Below are 7,977 nucleotides of genomic sequence, written 5' to 3'. Positions count from 1 at the left end.
CTTAGCGGTGCAGCGGGGTTGAAGCCAACGTGGCTCCCGCCGCTTCCTCGCCGGGGAGAGAGGGTCGCCTGCGCGGGTCCTGGCCTGAGCGTCAGCGGCCCGCTCACCTGGGACCTGGGTTGCGCGGGGGGTCTGCCCGGAAGGCGAGGAGGAATGGAGGTGGTTGTTGTGTTTGGAGAGCTATAGAGGTGCAGAAGCACTTTGCCCCCTACCCGCTGGGGACACAAGCTGTCAGGCGCTTGGCAGAGGCAATCACACATTAGCCCAACAGAGCGCTAGAACCTCACGGTTGCAGGCTTTGAGAGCTACAGAATGCCTTAGAGATTACACCAGCCCCCTCATTTTATAGATGTGGAAATTACAGCTCAGACAGTTTGAGCGGCTTGCTCCAAGTCACCTCAGGTCTCCTCGCTCCCTGACAGTCTTTTCCTGTCTCCTCCACGTGTCCCTCAAAGTGACAAGCACGGGGAGGGAAGATGGGGGAGGGAAGATGGTGATGTCTTCTTTTTTTTGTACCGGGGATTGAACTCGGGACCTTGCGCTTGCAAGGCAGGCGGCAGAACCGCTGAGCTAAATCTCCTGCCGATGGTGTCTTCTTGATGCACAGAATGGGCGTGGAGACCAAGTCCTCAGCACCAAGCTGTCCCCGAGAGGACCCTGGCCTCTCGCAGATGAGTTTGCCGTACAGCATGGAGAGTTGTGTGTGACCCAGAGTACTGCAGTGAGATCGTGCTGAGCTGTCAGATGACATGGGGTCAAAGGAGAGGGTACAGAAGGACAGGTGGGAAAGGAGGTGTGTGGGGGGTGGCAGCCCCTAGCCCCAGGAGATGGAGGCAGGGAGTTGTCATTACACGGTAGGGGTGTCAGCCTCCGTGTAATCCCAGCTACTCAGGAGGCTGAGGCAGGAGGGTCACAAGTTCAAGGCCAGCCTGGACAACTTGGCAAGACCTTGTCTCAAAATAAAAGAGGATATAGTTCAGTGGTAGAGTTCCCGGTCCTAACCCCAGTAAGAGGGGGTGGAGCAACTGTGGGGGCTGAGAATGAGGAGACAGCTGGGGGCAGGCTGGCTTCCCCACCTCCCTCTGCTCTGTGGTTTTCCCTCACAACTTCCCCCCACACCACCCCCACCCTCCTTGGCTCAGAGAGCCAGTGGACATGGGGCGTCAGGGGAGACTTCAGGTTGGCCAAGTGGATGAATGCTTATTATCAGAACAGATCAGAGGAGGGCAGTGAGCATGGGATGGTGGCCTGGGTTCTCAGGGCCACTGGTTCTCTCAGGTCCTAGCAGGTAGCTCTCCAAGCTTCAAGGGCTGTGGGTCACGAGTGTGTCTTTGACTGAATGAGCTGCTGCCTTCTGGGAGGAAGTGGTCTCTCTACTGGTGAAAGCTTGAGTGGGGGGATTTTGAGAATCCAATGCCCCGCCCAGGCTCCAAAGAGGGGATGGGAGGAAAGGGGAAAGAGCCTGAGGCTTAGCCTGTAGCAGGGCGCACTTCTCTACTGTCAGCAAAGAAACTGCACTGACAACAAGGGGGAGGAGGCTGGGGGAGGAAGAGGTGGAGAGGCGGGTCTCAAATGGAGGCCGGCCTTGCCTCTGAAGAGCTCCAGTGCATCAAAGCAAGAAGTATGGACGACTGGGTTTCTGTCTTAGGAACTGATTTAGCAATGAGCAGCCTCCACTTCACTGAAAAATCATCAAACCAAAGGCCACGTGGCTTTGGGAGATAATCCAATCTTGCTCATTGGAGCAAAATGATACTAGGGCTAGTTGGAAGAACCATTCTTTATCTCCCTCAAGGTCACGCTTTATTATAATGGCTTGTTGAGTCTCACAGCTTCCTAACTTTATCTTACGTTCAGGAGGGCAGAGATGGGGTCTGATTTATTCTCTGCAGTTGTACCAGAGTTTAGTGTAGTGCCTGGCACAAAGTAGGTTCTCATTCAAGGGAGTGAGAAAGTTACTGGTAGACCTTTTCTCAAAATAAAAAGTGCGGGGGATGTAGCTCAGTACAAGGTCCTGGGTTCAATCCCTCGTACAAAAAATAAGTAAATAAATAAGTAGGAATGTGGAAACGTGGTAGGAAGGCCAAGTGTCACATTCACACTCATGGTAGTAAGTTCACCACCTCCTCCAAGAATACTATTTGAAGAGCAAAATATCACTGATTTGGAATCTACAATACACTGTAACCTTGATCCCAAGAAGTAAAAGCTAAAAATAACTTCTCTCTGTTTTTAGGGTCTTACTCATGAGGGGAAAGGAAAATAATAGGAAAAACATACCTTACATTTGTATAGCACTTTAGATCTTTCCAAAGAGTGTAAATGACTTCATATGATATTTACAATAGCCTGGAGAGGTCGGAAAGAGAGAAGGTTCTCTGTTCAGTCAGCTACCTTCCCAGCTGCTGCCACAGCTATGGAGAAGAGTCCAAATCCTGCAGGAAGATGCCATTATGCTGAGGCCATGCAAAGATTCAAAACTTACCCAGCTGAGGAAATGCAGTCAGCTTGGGGAAATTTCTCCATCTGTTCATCTCTGTTAGAGTTAGCAGCAGCACAGTCTGAGGAAAACAGCACTTAAAAATATGACTCGGAATGGGATAGAAATGAAGGTTTATTAAAAAAAATTTTTTTTGACACAGAGTCTCACTATGTAGGTCAGGCTGCCCTTGAACTAACCATGTAGCTCAGGTGGACCTTGAGTTTGCCGTGATCCTCCTACATCAGCCTCTTGTGTGCTGGGGTTACAGGCACATGCCACCAGGCGTGCCAAGTGTTTAGGAAATAAATCCTTACACTTATGCTCAGTTATTTCTTTTTGGTATTGGGGATTGAACTCTGGATCTTATGCTTCTGAGGCAGGCGCGGCACCACTGGCTACATCCCAGCCCTATGTTGTTATTTTTACATTTTTATTAATTACTTTGTGGTACTGGGGATTGAACCCAGAGGGTTCCACATGCTAGGAAAGTGCTCCACCACTGAGTTACTTCCTCAGCCTTTAAAAATTTTAATTTTAATTTTATTTTTGTTTCTTTTTCTTTTTCTTTGAGACAGGATCTCACTATGTAGTTGAGACTGCCCTGGAACTCACTATGTAGCCCAGGCTGGTCTTGAACTCACAGTGATCCTCCTGCCTCAGCCCCCCGAGTGCTGGGATTACAGGTGTGCGCCACCACGCCTGGCTATTTTGGTTTCTTGAGACAAAATCTCACTATGTAGTTCAAACTGCCCTTGAACTCACCTTAGCATCTCCTATGCTGAGATTACAGGTTTATGCTGCCATGTTTGGCCCTTTCTTTTAGTTATTTGTTTGTTTTTGGTACCAGGGGAACTCAGGACCTTGTGCTTGTGAGGCAGGTGGTGGCGGCACCACTGAGCCCAATCCCTGGCCCTCCTTTCTTTTTTTGAGACAGAATTTCACAAAATTGCCACTTGGGATCTTCCTGCCTCAGGTTCCCAGGTATCTGAGAATATAAATGTGCACTACCATACCAAGGATTGGTTATCAACAAGGATGGTAGGACAATCGAGTGGAGAGAAAGAAAAGCCTTTTTAACAAATGGTGCTAAGAACTGGATTCCTACATGCAGAAGAATGAATTTGAATTCCTACCTCACATCATATATAAAATTTGACTCAAAATGAATTTTAGTTGACATAAAAGCTAGTTATAAAACTCTTAGAAGAAAACATAGATATAAATCTTTGTGCCTTAGATTAATCAATGCTTTCTTAGATATCACAACAAAAGAACAAGTGAAAGAAAAACTAAGTTGGATTTTATCAAAATTAAAAACATGCAGTGGTGCATGCCTGTAATCTCAGCTACTCAGGAGACTAAGGCAGGAGGATTGCAAGTTAGAGACCAGCCTAGGCAACTTTTTGACCCTGTTTCAAAGTAAAATTTAAAGCCAGGGATTTAGCTCAGTGGTTCTGCCACCTGCCTTGCAAGCACAAGGACCCGAGTTTGATCCCGGGAACCAAAAATAAAAATAAAATAAAATAAAATAAAATTTTAAAAGTCTGGGGATTAGTTCAGTATGAGGCCCAGAAAAAACAAATTTTGTGCTTCAAAGAATATCATCAAACAAAATGAAAAAAGCCAGGCATGGTGGCTCATGCCTGCAATCCCAGCATTCAGGAGGTTGAGACAGGAGGCTCCCCGTGAGTTTGAGGCTAACCTGGGCTACATAGTGAGTTCAAGGCTGGCCTGAACTAAACAGCAAGCCCCTGTCTCAAAAAAGCCCCCCACCAAAAAGAAAAAAGGAAAGAAAAGAAAGAAAGAAAATCCATGGAATGGGAGAAAGTATTCACAAAGTGTGTATAGCAAGGGACTTCTGTCTAGAATACTTACAACTGAACAATAAAGACAAATAATTAAAAATGGGCAAAGGGTTTATATAGATAGTCTCCAAAGAAACATCCAAATGACCCACGAATGTGTTAAAAAGGTGCTCAATTCCATTAGTCACCAGAGAAATGTTAATCAAGCCCCAGAGATACCTCTTCATGCCCACTAGGCAAAAACATTTAAAAGACAATAACAAATGTTGGCAAGGGTGTGGAGATTGGAATCCTTACACACTGCTAGTGAGATTCTAAAATGGAACGGCCAAATGGCAGAGTGAATAAGCAACAACAACTCAGCCTCTCTGAGATTAAGAATCCAAACATTGGAAAATAACAATGAGGGGTGGGGGAGGGAGGAGAGTGTAGAAGATTTCCAGGAACCAGGAAGGATCTAACAGGAAAACTAAAACCTACAGAGAAATTGAAGAGACAGAGCACAACACAGAAGGGAAGGGGCAAACTGCACTTTCTCTCCAGCTGCTGGCCCTATTGGCTCATGGGAAGGGAAGACCAAATCTACAGAGACAAAGTGAAAGCAGGGGACTCCAGAGGGCTTCAGGGCGAAACACAGCAGTGGGGTGGACTGGCAGATGCCGTGAGATTCAGCAGCTGGTGAGAGTCCAGTCTGCGGCCTGCCATAACCCCTGGAGAGGGTGCTCGGTTGGAAGCCATTCCAGGGAGGAGGTGACTGCTTGAGCCCAGAACTCAGAGCCGCCACAGGGTTTCCTGAATTCAGGCTTCCCAGTACCACAATGACTGGGTGAGGGACAACCATGGGAGACAGCCGCAATCAGGGAGCCACGGCTAGGCTGCCAAGAGCACCCTGAGTGGGTTAAACGAAGGACACAGGACCGACCGTCAAGGCCAGCAGTCGGGGTCGGCCTGGATTGCTCTGGATTTCAAAGTTGTGGAATTGACACCCCTGCCCTAATCTTACTGCCTGCTGGTGGTACCTGCTGCATGCATCACAAATCTGGGGTCTGACCACCTTCTTTATCTACTACCATGAGCAGGGACACATCTTGAGTTGGACACTGTCTCAAAATTGTAGAGTCCACACACTGGAAATCACAGAGACCTTTCTTTTTTTTTTTTTTTTTTTTTTTTGTAAGTGTGTGCATTGTTTTAGTTTTTGTTTTCTATCCTTTCCTCCTTTCTTTTCACCAGTTTATTGGGGCTTGAGAAATTTTCCTTTATCCTTCTTCCTTGCTTCTTATTCCTTTTTCTTACTTATTTTTCCCTCTTCTCCCCATTCATTTTTCTTCCTTTGTTTTTTTTTTCTCTTATTTTTATCCTTTATGTAATTTTCTTCTTTTTTCTCCCTCTTTTTCCTTTATCTTCTATTTCTTGTCTGGTTTTCTCTTACCTTTACTGAATTCTATAAACATCCTAATCCCCAAGATGATCTGTTTTTTTTGGGGGGGTGCCGGGGATTGAACTCGGGTCCTTGTGCTTTTGAGGCAGGCGGTGGGTGGAACCACTGAGCCAAATTCCAGGTCCAATGATTCTTTCTTTCTTTTTTTTTTTTTTTTTAACCATTTCTGTCTTCTCCCCATATCATACCGTTTAAAGTTTTAACGTTTTCCTCTTGCATTCCCCCAGTTAGTTAATGCTGTAAAATTACTGTTGAATTCTTTTCTACCATTAGTGGAGATACTGCTGTCTTATTTAATACATATTAGTTGTAAGTCAATACCTGGGTTATATTAATGTTTATACCATAATTGTGGATTTCTTCTCTAAATTAAGGGTGGTACATAATTGGTTCTTATGGTATGTTAATATCCAATTTGTCTTGGATGATAATAGTGTAGCTGATTTACTTGAAAGTAACAGGGTCACAGAATTGTTACTGTTTCTCTATGAACCAACTCTCAGATTACTACCTTTGTGACATTAACAAAATAATCAAGGTGGTCAGATGTTGGGATTGTGGCAAAGGATTATAGTTAGCCACACCCAGAGTACATCACCAAAAAACAACTAAAAAGATTTCTATACTGGCTACAAAGTCTTTAGACTATAAGCATCCATATCCCCAGCACAAAACAAACAAAACATGAGAAGAGGCAACAAAATGATTCCCCAAACTTCCAACTCCTCTGTAGCCAATCCAGTGGGCACCAAGGGGCAGAATAGCGTAAGCCACACCTCCCAATTAATTAAAAGGATAATAGGGCCAGGGATTTAGCTCAGTGGTTCTGCACCTGTCTTGCAAGCTCAAGGACCCAAGTTCGATCCCCAGTACTAAAAGGGGGGGTAATAAAGGGCATTAGAAAGCAGAACAAAGAGATACTCAGCAGGCTCAGAGAAGATATTATTGAATAGATAATGGAAGTAATAACCAAAAAGATGCAAGAGTTTTCAAAGGACACTATTAAAAAGCCAGATGAGCTAAATAAAAAGATGCAAAACATGAATGGCCAGTTTAAAAACGAATTAGAGTCCATGAAAAAGGTTTCAATCAGAAGTCTGGGAGTTCAAAAAATCATATTGAAAGTATGGGCAGTAGAACCAACCAGTGTGAGGACAAGATTTAATTACTAAAAGACAATGGTCCCTTGAGTAAAGGCCATCTATTCAAAGACACCTGAAAAACAATAAAAGGACATGAGAAATGGATCCAACAGCTGCTAGATGACACAAAGAAGACTAATCTAAGAGTAACTGGCATAAGTGAAAAATCAGAAGACAGCACACATTGTATAAAAAGACTGTCCTCAAAAATAATGGCAGAAAACTCCCCAAATATAAAGAAATAAACATACAGATAAGTGGGGCATAGAGAAAATAACCATAACCAAAAGAGAACCTTTCTGTGCCACATTATGTTCAAAATAACAGAAGTCCATCACAGGAGGCTGGGCATGGTGGCGCACACCTGTAATCCCAGCACTCAGGAGGCTGAAGCAGGAGGATTTCCATGAGTCTGAGGCTAGCCTGGGCTACTCAGTGAATTCAAGGCCAGCCTGAACTACATAGGGAGATCCTGTCTCAAAAAACAAATACCAAAAAATAAAAAACAAACAAAAAGACAGAGTCTCGATATGCCACTGTGCTCAGCTGAGACTGTTAAAAAAAAAGTACATCACAAAAAAATCTTAAAAACTGATAGAGAAAGCCAATAAATCCAATATAAAAGTAAACCTGTTAGAATTACAGAGACTTCTCTATATAAACCTTAAAGGCAAGGAGGGCTTGGACTGAATGGTTTCAAGCTCTAAGAGGTAACTTCCAACCCTGACTTATGTATCCTGCAAAACTTCCCTTCAAAATTGAAAGTGAAATAAGATATTTCCTTAACAAGAAGCACCTCAAGAAATTCATTAAATTCACTAAACAGCATTACAAAAAATTCTCAAGGATATTCTAGGAAGAGACAATGAAGGCAAAAATGTCAACAAATCAAAATGAATGAATGCACTGTGTGGAGTGAGCAGCCAAGTAAAAGAAAAAATAAAAAGAAAAGAAAAAGGAAGCCAGCAACAGGAAAATAATGAATGACATGAATAAGTCAGTAACTCTCGATGCAAGTGGTCTCAATTTCCCAATCAAAAGACACAGATTAATGGTGCATGCCTGTAATCCCAGCACTCGGGAGGCTGAGGCAGGAGGATCGCTGTG

The sequence above is a fragment of the Fukomys damarensis genome, unplaced genomic scaffold (genome assembly GCF_012274545.1).
Source record: "Fukomys damarensis isolate Sample0158 unplaced genomic scaffold, DMR_v1.0_HiC HiC_scaffold_23, whole genome shotgun sequence".
NCBI classification, from domain to species: Eukaryota; Metazoa; Chordata; class Mammalia; order Rodentia; family Bathyergidae; genus Fukomys; species Fukomys damarensis.
The sequence above is the reverse complement of the archived record's forward strand: the minus strand, read 5'-3'. Positions refer to the sequence as shown.